This window comes from Aotus nancymaae, unplaced genomic scaffold, assembly GCF_030222135.1.
Source record: "Aotus nancymaae isolate 86718 unplaced genomic scaffold, 86718_ANA_hifiasm-v0.15.2.pri h1tg000020l, whole genome shotgun sequence".
Lineage (NCBI taxonomy): Eukaryota > Metazoa > Chordata > Mammalia > Primates > Aotidae > Aotus > Aotus nancymaae.
The window spans coordinates 2,066,910-2,084,576 of record NW_026988432.1 but is presented as its reverse complement, the minus strand read 5'-3'; the positions used below and the strand labels follow the sequence as shown (position 1 = coordinate 2,084,576).

At 48.8% G+C, this 17,667-nt stretch overlaps 1 protein-coding gene across 7 annotated transcripts in view; it reads right to left on the bottom strand.

Annotated features, from left to right (window-relative positions):
• Positions 1-17,667, bottom strand: part of ZNF516 (zinc finger protein 516) — a 135,583-nt gene that overhangs the window by 87,648 nt on the left and 30,268 nt on the right. The window contains exon 1 of one of the 7 annotated variants that reach the window (XM_064379013.1): positions 9,342-9,511. The exons of 5 other annotated variants lie outside the window; for them this stretch is intronic. The gene's annotated coding sequence lies outside the window, so the exon portion shown is untranslated. Of the gene's footprint in view, positions 1-2,204; positions 2,464-9,341; positions 9,512-17,667 lie in introns of those variants that run through there. One more of the 7 variants, XM_064379015.1, reaches the window with a different exon arrangement.

Here is a 17,667-nt window from a genome sequence, read left to right as displayed (position 1 = left end):
CCCAAACCTCCCCCACAGGGGTCGGGGATCTGAGCATTTTATATTAATACTTCAACTCCCAAGGGCCCAGACCGCAGCAACACAGGAGCTTTCTGAACAAAGCCCCATGCAGTCCCCTCACAGGCAAATACCACGCCAGGTAGAAACCCTATCAAGAATCACAGGCTTCACAGTGTCTTTCCAGAAAGCCCCGTCGACAAGCTTTGGAGGCACCCAAGGAAACACGCGCAGCCTCAGCAACACATGAAAAGCAGCAGCACAGAGGTTCCGCCCCTTCCTCCAGGGACGCACCCAGCAGAGCCAAGCAACAGAGCGGGCACGAGAGAGATACCCGCCCAGAGGAGGCAAAATCCACCTACTCCAATAAAAAACAGCCAGGCGTGGTGGTGGGCACCTGTAGTCCCAGCTACTCAGGAGGCTGAGGCAGGAGGATCGCTTGAACCCAGGAGGCAGAGGTTGCAGTGAGCTGAGACTGTGCCACTGCACTCCAGCCTGGGTGACAGAGCAAGACTCCATCTCAAAAAAATATAATAAATTAAACTTCCCCAAAAATGAGAAATAAATAAGCTTATCAGGAAGATTTCCTAATGACCTTTTACTCCAAGCTGATTTAAATGATTCTGTCAAACGGTTTTGGTCTTGGCACACACTGTGGACGACTGTAATGATTTACGATGATTTGATAAGGCAAGTGATTCACAGGAAGCCTCGTCCTTCCCCAGGTCCCAGTTCACTCCCCCACAGAAATGCTGAATCTGATACTCAAAGGATGAATGAAGCACACTATTTATATCTAACTTAGTTACTGGATGTGGTATAAAAATCTTACAAGTGTGAACCATCGTATGGAAAATACATTTACAGGGAGAAAAAGAAAAACAACTAAAACCCTGGATATTGGTGGCTCTGAAATAATTGTACAGACTTCACTGGACCGCCAACGTTTATCCATAAAGGATGTTAAATGTTAAGATAGTTCTCCAGTTCGAGAGAATTAAACTGCCAGAAGCCAGCTACGAAGACGGGATTCACTGAGTCAGAGCCCAGGCCTGGTCAGGGCTGTAACAGGCAGCCCTCAAGTGCACCATGAAGCAAAAGGGAATGTGTTCAGTACCAAGAGTCTCCAGAACCGTGCACTCTGTGGCTGTCAGCTCCTGCCTTCCTTCGGAGGGGCAGCTCCTGGGGTCTACACCCAGAGGAGCTGCCTCCATGCCAGCCAGCTGTGTGCCAGCAGCCATGCTCCTGTCAGTGTGCAGGTCGCAGGGCCACAGCCAACACAGGGCATCCAGCACAAAGGGCGCACGTGCAGATGGGAACCCTGGTCCCAGCCCTCATGCTCCCAGTCGCCAGCCACATGGCTTTCTGGGCGTGTCCTTCACACCCTCAGCTCATCCCCTCCCATGTCAGGCACAGAGAAACAATAAGAGGAAGCCATGTGTCACCGAAGCCCCTTGCAAATGCCTCCTTCTATAAAATCCAGCGACCCCTCAGAGCCCACAGCATCCAGAACCCAGGGACATCCAGGCAACCCCACACCTGGCACTGAGGCCCCTCTTCTCATCCCAGGCAGCTTCCTGCCCTGCAGGTCCTCCGGCCCAGGTGCCTTCAGGAGTGCTGGGGAAATACAGACACCCTTGCTCATGCATCACCGCAACCCCGAATACAGCCCCATCTAGCCCAGCTCGGCAGCGCAGCCCAGCACCCCAGGCCATGACCACGGCTGAGCAGCAGACAGCACAGTGCCAAGGAGCGTGGCCCTTGTGCATCTGAAAAGGCCTTGTGCCAGCATCAGACCCACCCCATCCTTGCACAGCTTTGACTCCCCAATACCCCCACCCCAGCCAGAGCCTGAACACTCGCCCTCGGGCACCCAGTGACTAGAGAATGCAGTCTCCATTTCCTTAAACTCATTTAAAAGCTTTCCCCAAAACTTGCAGAGCCCTGCAATTTACAGGCAAACACTCAAGGAAGAGCATTACGGGTGCCCCGCAATCAACAAGCAAGCTCTTCTTTCTCTCTGATTTCCTACTCACTACTTCTCCACCTGTCCCATCTTTCGAAAATAAGCCCTGCTGTAAATCCCTAAGAGAACTGCGCAGGATGTGTTTTTAGAGGACTTAAGAACATTCTGAAGGGAAAGATACATAAATAGAGAAATGGAGAAAATGCTGAAACATAACCAATTGAAGCCCAAACCCCATTACCTTAAGGAAACATGAGCAAAGCTGCCTCTGCTCGGGTCCAAGTGGTCTCCTCCTGATGTCCACAGCTGACTAGCAAAGTTTCTCAAACTTTAAAGAAATAGTCAAAAATGTACTCTCTGCAACTAACTCTCCTAAGGGGTCACTCAGTGGCCAAATCGAAAGATCTTTGTAGTCATTCTCTTTAGCTGCAGGCAAAAATTGCTATTTAAGACAAGGGCATCCCTTCCAAAAAAAGAACAAGAATGCCGTCCTCAGAGCTTCCAATTCAAAACACGCCATGGGCGGCCGCCCCAATTAGGAGGATTATCTGGACATTGGCAGCCCTCCTGGCACGATGGGCTGTCTTTTAAAGCCCGCCAGGCTCTGTCAGCCAGGAGGGTTTCAATGGGACGCCTTCTCCACCTTTATCCTGGTCCCTCGTGGGGCGTGCCTCCTGTAGGAGCAGCACCGTGTGATGAAGTGTTACCCACCTCGGCTCCAACCACAGCCGTTTCCATCCCAGGCTGCTCGATTTCACTGTCTCACACACACACCAAATGCAAGTTGTTGTTCCAACTTCCCTGTAACACACGGGCCTGGTGATAGCCAGCCTTCTAAAACTTGTGAACCCGAGCCTGCCACCCAATCCAGAGTGAATACGGAGAAGTTCTGCAGCCACACGGATGTGCAGAGCCAGGGTGGAAGGTACAGCCCCCGTGTCCGGCTGACATGCAATATGGCACCCACGCACATCCGACAGCAGGGACCCATCTGAACGCACAGTGTGCCTGTGTGTTCAATCGGGTCAGATGTATTACAAACTTTTTCCGAGGCTGGAATTGGGAACTTCCCAGATAAAACTGTAATTTAATTGTTTAGGCATAAATATGACTTGCTGATTAGGGTTTTAAAGCAGATTTCCAACAGAACTCTTGCTCTGTGTGTGTTTCTCCACAGATGTAATCAACAGTTCAAAGCTACTTTTTTTTAATGTCTTACATAATTTTTGAAATTAAAAAATACTTCATTTTGAAAATCTTAGGTAACAATCACGTTTATTAAAAGACAGGAAGAAGTAAATTGTTTCTTTGAGAAACCTGTTTACTCATAAAAATACAGTGCAACGGGGAAAGGGAGAGGCTGAAGAGAGGACAAAACATAAAAGCAGAAAATACCGCACGTGGCTACACTTTAATCACATAGACATCTGAACACACGTATGTCAAGGCTGCCGCCACACTTTCAGAGTTCAGTTTTCTTTTCCTTTCCTTCCCTTTCTTGCCTATATTATACAGTTGAAATTAAGTGACTTTCTCCAGATTACTTACATTTGCTAAATTTGGGATAAATTTAATCTGGGTTCAATATTTCAACTGATAAATCCCTTCTGTAGGTGAGACGAACTGCCTTTTTGACCTAATACAGTGCGGAAAAGTCACTTCCTGACACAGACCCAGCTGATCTGCTGAAACACTTCCCGGTGTGAAGAAATGTGTACCCAGGGTTAACCCCACCAACACTCCAGAAACTGCTTCAGAAACAAGTACCGCAAAGCCTTCATCCAACACACAGAGCCAGAAAGAAAACCGTGTTCACAAACCCAAGGGGAACGTACGGCACCAACATGAGCGGAGGCAGCCTCTGTCCACGGCCCCGAGGCCCTTCAGGTGACAGCAGGCTCCTCAGAAGATTTCCAGTCCTCAGGCAGCGTGGCCAGCTGCTAACGAGGGCATCGCTGCACAAGTGCTTCTGAGCACCTAGCAAGTGCAAGGCCACGTATCAGGAGCCAGAGAATCTACGATGGCTCAGAAAAAGCGCCCGGCTTCAAGGAACTCAAAGACAGGAGACCATACCATAAGAAAGCATGCTGGCAGTGCACCAGTAAGACAAGGAGGAGTTTCCGGAAGGCCAGGAGGGAAGCGATCACTGTATTTGCAAGGACTGGCCAGGTTTTCCCAGAGAACCTAGGCTCACCTGGGAACCACACTGGTGTGGCTTGAATTCTAAGTACTTTTCGTGACCCAAGCACAGAACCCCGGGTCCTCCCCACCCCCTACCCATCTCCGCAGTGCCCAGTAATAACCCCACGACCGGTCGGCTGCACCTCCCAACTAACGCTTGAATCCATGCGCCCAACCCAAGCCAAAGCCATTGCTCCAGAGCACAGATGGGGCCAGTCTCCAGGAGACTCCCAGCCCTGCAGAGGCTCTCCAGGTCTGCAAGATGAAGACAAACTCCTCACCTTGGCTTCCCAGGGTCTGAGCCCCACAGCTCCCCTGGACCCCCAGGTCTAGGGCCCTGAGTCCTGCTCCAGCCCAGCAGCTTCCCAGAACCCATGCTCATGCTCCCTCACGCCTGCATCCCCACCCCACCTGTCATGAGGCTGACCAACCACCCCCCCGCCCCAGGTACAGCACAGCCTTCCTGACCTCCTTCAGCCACTGATAGAGTCTGCTGACCCAACATGTTGTAAGGGGCAGCCAGACTACCTGGGATTAAAACCCAGTTCTGCCACTACCTGAGGTCAGCTGTGTGACCCTGAGCCAGTGTCTTAGCCTCTCTGTTCCTCAGTCTACGTCTTCATATTTAAAATGTAATGATAGCAATGACATCTATTTTATCACATTCCAATGATATTTAAATTAACGCATGCAAGCCACAATGTTTAGTACACAATACATCCGCAATACATTTTGGGTAGGATGAATAAGTAGCTGTTCAGTAAGTGAGCATCAGTGAAGTGTGCAAAGGCACCCAGTCCCTGGCAGTGACAATATATGGTTTAATAAATGCAAAAGGACAGGACAGCAGCTAGAAAGCTGGATTCAAGTAGCTCAACAGGAACACCTCGAGATTCACTGGGCCCTTATCCTCGACACTACAACAGGTTATTTAACACAATTAAAAACCCCTTGACCAACAGCTATAATCATCTACGACAAGCACGTTCAAACATACCGTAGCTCCAGAAGTCTTCACAGAAGTTAAACCTCAAAAGGCACTGGGTACTAGGGGATATGTGAGAACGACTCTTACCTGTGTTAAGTTGGTAATATAGGAGAACGTTGTTACCCTTCGGAGATGTGTAATGAAATATTTAGAGTTGGTTTACAAAAGAGAAAGAGAGAGACGGAGAGAAGGCAAATGCACCAAAATGTTAACAACTGCTGAAACTAAAGGGTACGGGGTGGGTGTGCGTGTGTGCGTGTGAGCGTGTGTGCACGCATGTGCATGTGTGTGTAACTCTCTCCATTTTTCCGAATTTGGCAAACTTTTCCTAAAAGTTAAAAAAAAATAAATCCTACTTGTCACTCCAGTAACACAATTGAAAGCAAAGCAGCTCTGGGGACAGGGAGGGCCTCTTCCCCCATCTGTCCCTCCTCCTCCCCCACCCCCACCCCCCTCAAGGCCCGGAGGAAGCTCCAAGGCTATGATAAACGCAGACACAGGTTGGGAAACTACCTTTACTTAACTCAAGTTTTGAAAGAAACACAAAGAAAAATCATCTGAATACAAGGTACCTGTTCAAGTGAAAAGCAGTGTTTTATTTTCAAAGATTGCTCTATGATGTTTTAGAGGCTTGCCCAGAGCCACTGAAGAAACCCACCCACGGGCTCCAGTTGCAAAGCCTTCTGTGGACAACAGGAACTCTCACAATCAGCAGCCAAAATGCAGGAATCTGAGTGTATTCCAGCACTCCTAACCAGCCTTTCCAGCACTTCACGAGGTAAAAAATCAGTAAGGCGGTGGAGGTTTTCACTTCCTTATTTTCAGCAGTCATGTTCTGAGCAGTTAAACATGGCATGATCAGGGAAAAAGTGTGAAACATCTTACATTTAAAAATAATAAGTATGTCTCTGACTCGACAGGAAATCTTGCCATGTTCTGCTCTGTGAATTAAACCAGTGCAAAACAAAAGCTGAATGGTTTTGTACTGATTTCCCTGCAACTATCAAAGCTGAGTTATCAAAATCTTATCCCGAAAAAGGCACGGGAAGGCTAATCAAATCAGCTCTCCTATTTACAGTCATTTCCAAAACAACCTAACTCCTCAAGTTTGTGGAAACCAAGCAAAGCTGACTGGGAGACACCACGGGGAACAAAGGACTGAGAGGAAAACTCAGAGTCCCGTTTCCTGCAGGAGTCCCACAACCAGCATGTGTCAGGGAAGGGGGCAAACTGACGTCCCTGCTGCTGTCCAAATGCCTCTCTAGCGTGGCACTGTTTTCAGTTCTGGTTCACGCATTAACCTTATCGCGGTCCTGAAACAGCCCTGACCCCCTCGATGCCATGTGGCTCTGATTATCCCCGTCAGCTTCCTCTCTGACCACCTTCCAGGGGCACCGATGCCAGCCAGGGATGGGTGTCCACGGGGGCAGGGGGCCCTGACAGAGCATTCCTGAGGATGGGCTGGGGTGGAATGGGAGGAACTGGGGAGGGGAGGGAGGGAAACCCCAAAAAGCTCAAAGCAGGCAGAATGCTTCAGCTATTCACAGGGCTGTCTGCAAAGGCGTATGACGGCTCCAAAAGGCAAATCACAAAATCTAAAAGAGCAGCTACCGCTGGCGCATTTCTGAAGGGCGATTCTCAGACACAGTTTGTCCCGGCCACAGCTACTACGGGGTCTGCGCAGAGGCCCGTGCGTGTGTGAGTGGGTGCTAGGCCCAGTTGGTGCTTTAGTATACTGTGTGTGTTTGTTCTCTGGGAAACAATGAGACGGGCTTCACTAGTTACACTGTAGTATTATGAGCCATGAATTAAAATACATCATTAACATCCTGGACAAGCTTATTTTACTACTGAGACAAAAAGCCTATTCTCTGAACAAATGGGGGAAATTCCATCACAACAATGAAGAGTTCCTCTCCTTACAAACCATTCTGTACACGAGTAACAATTACAGGCTTATAGTCCCCAGACTGGGGTCCCGAAGAGCCCCATAAAGTGATGCATTCACTATTGGGAGAGTGAGTTCTGCCGATGACAGGCCTGGAGGCGGCTGCTGTTCTCAGACCGATCAATAATCCATTATGAACAAGCTACATTTCCACTCTAAGAAGAAGAAATGAATAAAAGGAGACCAGAATCGGCAGCATTCACAAGAAACTCCACCCACCTCCCCCACTAGGGGAAAGAGGACACAAAACACCACTATCCCAGGCAGCAGCCGCCGGCAGAAACTCGGCCCCGCTGGCCAGAACAGACCTGATGTGGGGGCAGCCAGAGAACAATGTGCTTAGGTCCTTTCTCTCAAAAACACTCATTTCAGAGGTGAGTCTCCAACCGGCTTTGTTCAGAAAGTGAGGCAGAGGGAAGGAGAATGGCAGAACCCCATTTTCTTAAACAAAGGTTCTCTTTAAATTACTTAACACCCCCCCAAATAAATAAAAGCAAGTGCCCACATGCTAGCCCCCGATGTAAGGACCTGTCCGTAATCAGGCTTTATTGCGCGAACTCTGATCCTTTAAGCACCGCCCACTCAGCTCTGCACCTCAGACCACGGTCTGGAGTCATCGTGCTATTTATAGCCAAAATGCATATATGACCTAAATGTTATTCTTCCGCAAGTAGGTTACCTTTTATGAAGCTGTTTACTGCAAACTGTCAAAAATCCCAAATTAATTCCTGGTTCAAGAGAAAAGAGAGAACTCTATCCATCTTCCACATAAGTTCAAATGGAAGAACATTTGCTAAGAGTAAAGACAGTATCACAATATAGTCTCGAAGTCCCCTGAACAACACTACTACAGAGCTGCCCGTGTGTCCTTTCACTGAAATATGACCTGGGGGAGGGGGACAGCTGAATACACAATCTGATTATGGATTACATTCAGAAAAGTCCAAGAAAAAACGAGGAAGGATATGGAAATTTTCTTTCCACAATCATTAACATACCCTGGGAAATTCAAAGTAGTTCTAGAGACTTTAATAAAGCAGTGTCCGTATGAAAACAGAGAAAAGGGGTGGCTATTTTCTATCAGAAGAGAAGAAGCCTCCTGTTACCTTTCTTATGACCTTTCTTGTGCTCTCCAAAATTAATGCATTACTGTTACTTCCCATTTACTATTTACTGTTTCCCAAGCCTTAATATTAAGTAGTTGCTTTGCCAATCACTGAAAAAGTAAACTTCACAAAACGAAAAACAGGATCCAGAGCCTGCTCCATAATTTTCTGCAGATAAACGTGCTGTGTAGAGCCCCCTCGTCTGCCAGAAAGAGCTGGCGTTAGGGATTTGGAGGTAAATCCAGGCTTCTGGAGCAACCAGCGCTCCTAGTGTAGTTAACGATCTTGTCAACATTTCCATTAAGGCCCCATTTCCAGAAGCTTAGAATTGCATCCCCCCCAAACCCACGGCCCAGATGAAGTCCTGTGGTCACGGAGAGGCCGCTCTCTTCCCACAAAAACAGAGCAAATCACTCGCTATTCATTACAGGAGCCAGGAAAGCTCTGGGTTTTCACTTTGATTCTTTTTACATCCTACACTACGATAGTTAAAGCCAAATTTGCGCATAACTCAGAAATACTGAAAACCTGAGGACACCAGAGAAAATGAAAACTTGTATATTTCCATTTTTAAAACAAATATGGAAAATCAGAGGGCCTTCAATGAACTGCAGCAAGAACCCAATTTAAAAGTGGCTTAGAGATTTTACAGAGCCTAAACTCAAAACCGTGGAAACTGTTAACTCATTCAGTGTCTTCATATAAAATTTTTTACAATTTTTCTTAGACATGATTAGCAGTGAAACCAAAACAATCGTGCAGAAACTCTTATTTTTTTATTGTGTAACACTTCCTAGTCATTACTAAACACACTTTTTTGAAATTTCTATTAGTTATCGTAAAATATATTTTAACTGAAATTTGTTTCTACAAATAAGCTGTGTATATTCCACCACATCAACCAACGGCGAAGAGCAGTGTTTGCCTCCCAAACACACAGTCCTATTTTCCAACAAACTGATTAAAACCAACATTTCTCTCCCAGTAAGAATACAGATTGCAAGTATTACCTATCTGACATTCTCTCTTCCCTCTGCGCTTTTTGTGAAAGACCCTAGAAGTCCCTACCATCACATGAAAGAAAGAACTGTGCCCAAGAATACAAAGAGAGATAATTACATGCAGTAAGTCATAAAGCATTCTGTTAAACATTACCTTCCAATGTGGTGCTGTTTAGCACAGAAGTCAGCGTCCAAAAAAATCCCTTCCTTAAGAGCTCACAGAGGAAAAATAAACATATCAATAATCAATTTTACTGAATTCTAAGCAATTCCTTACACATTTCCTGTTAAAAGCAAAAAACAGATACCCTGGAACTGAGTAGATTTTGACAGAATGGCTGAAAGGCATATCATGCAAGGAATTACTTAAGATTTTGTTTATCATTGTACAAACACCAATCAGTAGTTTAAGAGGATCAAAATTACAAAAGGACAGATCTTCCCCAAACGCTTTACTATATATAGCACATGTACTATAGCCAGTTTAAATTTTCCAGCTCCATTACTGCCAGTAACGACTGTAACATGACCTAGTTTATCACTAACATACACAGCACCTTTGAAAGCAGCGGGCTCTTTCAGCCGCTTGAGGAGAGTGATCTATCAGAGAATGTTTACAAAGAGCAATCCTGACAAAAACATGATGTCACATCTCCATAGGATTTACCCTGCACTGCCTGTCTAAAAATATTTTTTCAAACACACTCAATGACACACTGCTGCAAGTTCCAAGTTTTGAAGATAAAAGAAGATCTATTCTTTCCTTGCAGGGAACAAAAAGGGTAAACAGGCAAAATCCCACTGCACCCCCCTGTAACAATGTTGCTATGTTATTCAGCTACAAAAGTTCAGAAAACTTTGCACCTGAAGTGAGCATAAACAACCTAGCAGAAATGAGGGTGGGAGCACTTTCCTAAGCCAAAGCATCTTGCCCAGCAACAACTTCTGGTAAAAACAAATATAAAACACACCAAGACATAATGTTTAACTTCAAAGTTGCCTACCCACCCCTTCGCCCCCCACCCGCCCCCTAGGTCCCCAGAGAAGAGAGCTCTCTACCATTTATCCCAGCCTGGATTATTTGGAAATAAAGTGTCACATTTTAACGGGGCAGCACTGTCCTAAGTCAAACAAAGACAAGCAGTAGTCACACAGCTGCTTTGCAAACACTTTCCAAGAACTCAAAGACCACGACACTAATTCAGTGACGACATCTGGATGGTCCCGTTTGGTCACATTAAGTCCATGTTTGAAATTAAGGTCGGAACAGTCTTGGGTCTAAGCAGCCGAAGAATGCGCTCATTCTACGACCAGGGTCATTTTCCTCTCCCTCTTTTCCTGCCACTTCCCTCCCGCCCCAGCCTGGAGGCACACAGCAACACACACAACCCTAGGCTCCTTCTCTCTGATGTATCCACTGCCAATGCTGTAAACAGATGCACACGGCACTGCTGGGGACAGACGGAGCCTGGAGAGGATCACCGCCCGCACAGGTGGGAGACTTGAAGGACTCAGGCCCACCCAGGCCTCTCTGCTCCCACTCAGCAGGGTGCAGGCACAGCAAAGGCAGAGAGGAGAGTGGGGAGAAGCCCCTGGCAGCCCGTGCTGTGTTTCCAGATACTATCACATCTGGTTCAAGAAAATTACACTCGCCTTTGTGAAAACAAACACAGAAACAAGTACCTGGTGAGAGAGGAGGCTACTCATCAACTCACTCTCAACAGGCACGTGAGATACGCCAAGGCAAGCCTGCTCACAAAGACTGCGCTTGCACACGTGACACGCTACATGGATCTCTCTGTGCACAAGCCTCTGTGGGAGAGAAAGGAAACGAGAATGCGTGCGCGGCCTGCCCACTGAACCAAGAAGCTACTGAAAAATAAAACAGAATGACTCCAAAGTGTGCCTCCACCTCGATTACCTAAATGAGCTGCTATTCCATTATCCTTTTTAACAAACACGATGGATAACCAGACAGACCATTGTTCCCTCCCTGTTCCCCTCCCCAACACGGGGCTCGCCGTCCTCATACAGTCAGGTATCATCTGTGACTCAAGGAGGATGGCAGGTCCCATCAATAATGGGATGCCACCAAACTCACTCATTCCTTAAAGACGGTGCTTTGTCACTCCAGATAAAGACAGCATTACTGCTCAGCCCTCTTCTCAGCAGCCCCAGCGAACGTGAAACAATAGATGCTCACTTTAGCTCACGCTCCTGGCCTGATTTCTTTGGCAGCTTAAACTGCTCAAGCAGAACTTTTTCTGCCTTGCTAACCCTGGGGTGATGAGTAGTAGTGCCTATTTAGGGACCTTGCTGCAGAATAAAATCTGGATGACTAAGAACTGTAGGCAAGAGAAAGAAGCACGCTGCAGACCTCACTCAACTAAAGGCCCCCAAATCTCGCTTCCATTTATCCATCAATAACTAAGAGGGAGACTGTCATCCACTTAGCCGGTGCTAAGTCACATAAAAGGGTGTGTTAAAGACAGCTCAGGGATTAGCCTAGCCCGGCCAGCCTTCTGGGCCCCACAGCTTCAAGCTAATGAGAAGTCCACCCAAGTCCAAAGTATCAGGACACACTCAGTGTGCTTTGGGACTCCAGCCTGCCATCCACACGCCTGGGCTTCCTCCTGGGAATGTGCGTGTGGTGCGTTCTCAGCCACACAGTCAAACCCAACGTCAGAACGAAGGCGCGGGTCAAGCCCCTGCTGCTGCATCTTTATCCGTGTAACGTAACTCAAAAGGCAAACTCAGTGATTCACACGGCAGGGGCGGGGATTCTGGCCACATTCGAAACACAAAGACTGCTGCTTTCTCAGCTCCACACTTAAAATCCTCCTTCCAAGCTATTCACGCAAACATATAATACTGCTTTCAATTTCTTGTTTTACGTTTACTCTTGAGTTTTGCTGTTTTCCAAAATCACTTTGCTGCACTAAATACGGTTGCGTTATATTGTGCTGTGAGGCTGGGTCCATCGCACACAAGCACCACCTGTTTCATCTGCAACAGTGGAAGCTACAGAAAGGGAAGACCACAGGCTTCAGATCTGTCATCAGGCTAAACTAAGCTGACAGCGCAGGAGAAGGGTTAGCAGCCCGCCAGTAAGACAACACACGGTGAACAAAAAGACATTCCTCCTTAAGCATGTGTGGGTACATGTTTATTACACCACATGCATGTGGCAAAGAAAAAGATCTACAAATGTTCCTTGGGTGTAAATTCCTTTCTGGAAAGATCTCAACAAGGAGCTTCAGGATTTGTAAACAATTGTAAGCTTCCTCTCCTTCTTACACTGAACTATCTCCACTTTTGACAAGCAGAGCCCACAGTCATCTCAAACTACTTCTCAAACCCCTTAAGGGAAACTATGCTAACTGAAAGAGAAGAAACCTTCCAAAACTAAAACCAAGTGCAAAATCCTGCTTTAAAGAGGGACAGATGTGGGTGGGGCCTGTAATCCCAGCACTTTGGAAGGCTGAGGCAGAAGGATCACCTGAGCCCAAGAGTTCGAGACCAGCCTGGGCAAAATAACAAGAACCCCATCTCTATAAAGATTAAAAAATAAAAATTAGTCAAGTGTGGTGGTGCATGCCTGCAGCCCCAGCTACTGAAGAGGCTGAGGCGGGAAGATTCCTGAAGCCTGGGAGGTCAAGGCTGCAATAAGCCATGATCGTGCCACTGCACTTCATCCTGGGTGACTGACTGATACCCTGTCTCAAAAAAACTAAACAATAAAAAAGAGTGACACGGGGTAACTCCCACCACTGACTTGGGTCTCAGGGACAGAAGGGTGCCAGAAATAATCAACATTTTTTAAACCCAAAGAGGTTCCCGTCATAAGAACATGTCGACCCAGTCTTAGAATCTAGCAGGAAAATTCCCTTCCCTGCCACTCTCAGAAAGACAGCTCAGTAGGACACAAATGGAAAACACCGTTTTAATTCTGCGGAGATAAGCTGCTTCTCACCTTCAAGGCCCAGTGTTCTCTGCAGCTATTTATCTGAATGATCTCCACCTTGGCTGGATACGTTACCTCGCACATCAGGCACGCGTGGTTTTAAACACGCAGAGGGCCATTTTTCTCCTGACGCGCCAATGCCGTCATTTGCTTAGCGAATAACACCACGGCAAGTCCTCAGTTACCATCATCTATAGCTTCTTGGAAGCTGCAACTTGATGCAAAAGGACAAACAGAAGTCCTTGATAAAGTCGTTTTGTTTTAAAGCTCATGTGAAAAGGAAACATTTGTTTCGTTTTACAACATGTCACTTAAAGTTGCAGTTTCTCAGACCCTCCAGACAGCACTGCAGACCTGCTGACCAGGGAGCTCCAACTCCCGAGAGGCCCGAGCCCTGGAGAAGGTGCTTTGCAAGGAAAAATTTGAAAAAGAAAACGTGAGTGAGTGGAGTTAAAAAGAAAGACTATTGTCCTTCTCTCCCAAGCAAGCATCCTGCACAAGGCTCGCTCTCTCCCTCCCAACACAGGTGTTTCGGGGGGAATTTTCTAGAGAGGCATGAAGGGAATTCCATCCCTGGGAGGACCAAGGGCACAGGAGCAGTGCTGGGACCCTCGGGAGGGGGCACACGCGGCGGGCAATGCCAGGCCTCACCGCCGTGCGTATGCCTGCATGTAAGGGTTAGCGTGTAGACGGTGAGTGTGGGAGCAGGTGGGGGGATAGGAGAGAGACTGCGTGTCATGTGTGAGCATGTGAGTGCGTCCAGAGGTGGGTAGGTGTGTGTGTGTGTAAGAGAGAGCACATGTGTGTGATCTCTTAACCTACAAAAGCACTCATTCGAATACACCACCTGGAGGCGAACACGCGTGTCCACTTGTGACCCACTACCAGCAACACTCACACCCACATGCCTACACCACCAGCTTTGCACAGAGCCAGGCGCGGCAGCAGCGACGGGGCTTCAGGCCCAGCTGCCACCCGCTCCCGTGCGTGGGGCGAGCTCTCCCTGCCCTGAGCTTCAGCTTCTCTTCCACACATGGTCACTGCGGGAAGCATGCTGGACCCAGAGCCAGCTCAGGAAACTCTGAGCCTGTGACAGCCCCGACCTGTGGCCACCATCCCCTCAACATCACTGCGCTCTTCCACAGGCGCCCACGCTCTCCGAGAACAGCTGTCTAGCTTCCTTTGTGGCAGAAAACTCTGGCCCTCCACTGCCAGCCAGGGATCCCCGCATGCCAAGTTGGCCCTGAGCTCGGCCCAGGATCTGTGCCCTTCGGGACGTGGTGGCCAGGTGCACCCCATCAGGGCCCACACTGCCTCCCCCGGAATGTACTCCAGCAGAGTCTGCCATGATGCCAACAGCAACGCTTCTCAACACCAAGCCTTTAAGTGCCCAGCAGCTCCGTAGCCCGAGTCATAATGGCCCAACCTCCCCTGGACCTGAGGCAGGCTTCAGGAAGTGCCAGGGCAGGAGGCAGAATGGGAAGTCTCACACACACGGGGCACCGTTCCTGGAGCGCAGTGGGTCTCCCATGATAACACAGGCAGATTCGGGGCCAACTGCAGGCCCCCGGAGACCAGGTTAGATGGTGGCAGGCGGGTCTCCCACAGAATGTGCTAGGAATGGACAATCCAGCAGGTGCAGGAAGGAACATGCTGAAGAGAAAGAAATGCCGGGCAGGGTCTTCACGTTGGCAGCCTCCTTGGCATCGGGCAGGTCTGCCTCACCAGTCCCCAGCAATGAATTACAACCATTGCACTCGAATCTGCCACTATCAACGTATGCCAAGGAATGTTCCACTACCAAGCAGGAGGAAGGCCCAGGAAACCCCGCGTTTCTAGAGCAGGCTCATCAGGTCGGAATGTGCCTACTGAACGCAGCAAAGGGCAACGCTCACCTGAAGGCTGAGCAGGCGGAGCTCTGATGACTCTTAGTGCTGTTAGCCATCATAAATCCTCAGCCTGGCAGGGCACGGAGCCCAGGAGCAGCCTCGGCCTGCTCTCACAGCCCAGGGCCCCCCTACGTCTCTGCGGTGCCACCCTCCTTTCAAGACGAGGACGCTGATCGTCAAGGCTGTGAGCCCATCCCGTCTTCCTGCCTCCTCGCTATCACCGCCCAGGCCCCCACACTCTGCTGCCTGGAATGAGTGCTCTGGAATTGTCAGAATGTTCCTTGACCTTCCAACAAAAGCGGTAGAACCTAAACACAAAGTAACGTCAGGGGCTACAAATGTGACCAGTGGCCGTCACCCAGGAACCTCTAAGACCCCAAATCAACACGAAGCAAGAGGCCACCATCCCGAGCAGCTGGCAAGCTGGCCACAGAACACCCGTCACCACAACCATCACAGGCACTGTGAAAACCATGCTGGCTTCCTCCAAGCCCTGTGGCACACGCCACTTTCCCCACCCTCTACTGCCTCCCCGACCAAGAGGACCCAGGGGACCAGCATCTCCACATGCCTGGGACCCCCTGTTGAGATACACCACTTGAGAACCCCTGCATCGCCCTATTTAATGTTGCCTTTACGAGAAATTTGGGGGTGGAAGGAGTCATTTGTCACCTAGAATTTCTGCAATTGTCGAAAATTTATTCGTAGGATGCAAACGTTTTGCAATCTTGCCACCCAAGTGTAACATCCGAAAACAGACATCAGGTGCTTAAACGGCTGCCTGACACACAGTGGGCACTCAGCAAATTCAAGGTCCTTTCCTCTTCAGGTCTCCATCCAAGGTTCAGTGGCAGCAAAAATATCCACAGGGATCGCACGGGAACCAACTCACAGCTCATCACCAATGGGTGACGGGCCCAGGTCTACTCAGATGGTCAACAGGTGTCCCCCGAGTGCCCACCATGGGCCAGGCCAGCTAACAGGTGAGAAGCCCTGAGCGGTGGCAGTCTCACCTGGACGGGGAGGGTACAGTGCCCAGCCCTCCAGGCGTGTGCTGTGCAGGGAAACTCCTCTGCCCTCCTCTGCTGACTCTCTGCAGGTGACCTTGCCCAAGCCCGGAGATCAAGCGTGCAGGCCCTCGCTCCCACCCCACCTGGCATCCGGTTACCTTTCAAATTAATATGACATTCTCTATTTTCCTTCCAGCATCTACCTTTTTCTCAAAATGTTTCTGCCAGAGAAGTGTTTTTCCAGCCTCCATGGATGAGTGCTGGTGGCCACACCCGCAGGACACACTTCCATGCCAGAGGCCACCCCATCGCAATGGGAGGTAAGCAGGAGCTGCACCTGCGGCTCCAGATTTGCAAAACTCAGAGACAGCTTTGTACAAATCCCAAGAAAACCATTTCACTACTCTAATCACTTACTGAGGAACAACAGAAGACAGTTCACACCACCTTCCTGTTCCTACAGCCCAACACACACACTCCTCCAGTGCCCCTTCAGGTAGAAACATCGCCGTCGGGGCAGGTCTCAGCAGAGAGGTTAGCAGCGGTCTGCCTCACTGAAGACATTCCTGGTAACAATCGAACCTGCCCCTCCGCGGATGCAGATGAAGCCCCCACAACAAGATCCATCACTGCGTGTGGGGACTCTGCTGCGGCACCTCCAGAAGGGAAGAGAGCTGTCCACCCAAAAACACTGCCCCACAGTCACCAGCTGTGCAAACGTGAGCAGAAAAAGAAGGTGAGTTTTACTCATATGCAAACTAATATTCTTCGAGCAATACTTTTCTGGATCATGGAAAGGAAAGGACCCCCGCCCCAGAGGCACCAAGGCCTACAGATCAGCTTACACCGGCTGCTTTTCAGCAGGAAAGCCTCGTTCACACTGTGATCCCTACGTCCTCATCAAAGTAGCCCACAGAGGCGGCTTCATAGTTATGTGCTCATTTAATTATTTTTTCTTCTATTTACCATGATTTTACATTTTTCTAGCCATGCCAAGAAAAGCGATCCTACACCACAAAGTAAAAACTGTTGTTTTAAGCTTGATCGAAATTCCAGGTTTGTGAAACCGAAGTCGGACAGACTGCCAGGAAGGTGATCCAACTGCTCCTACCTGGGCTTTCCCGGGAATGTGTAAACGCAATGACAGCATCCACCAACGTTCCCAGTGGGATGTGGCCACTCTCAGCTGAAACTGTTCAGAGAAGGACCGAGCGCCACTCGGCCTCTCAGATTGTGAAATGATGAAAAGTTTAGTATTCACCAAATTATGTTTTTAAGAAACATTTGCCACTGCTTTTCTTTAAAAAAAAAATAAACTAGTGCCCAAGGACTTTCAGGCGCCATCGTAGATATCTTCGGAGTAAATTAAATCACCCCAATCGGGCTAGTTCTAGGAAAGCACCACACAGTGTGGCTTCTAATAGAACTTCCCACCTCTGTGACTGACGGGCAGCCAGGAACGCGAGAACAACTCGGCAGTCATGGCAGAAGCTCAGCAGCGGAGGTAACCCGGAGGACGCCTGACTGTAGGCACGGAACAGTCGGCACTGCGCTGTCCATCCAGGCTATCAGGACGTCACAGGGAACACCAGGGACACACACGCACTGGGCTCCAGG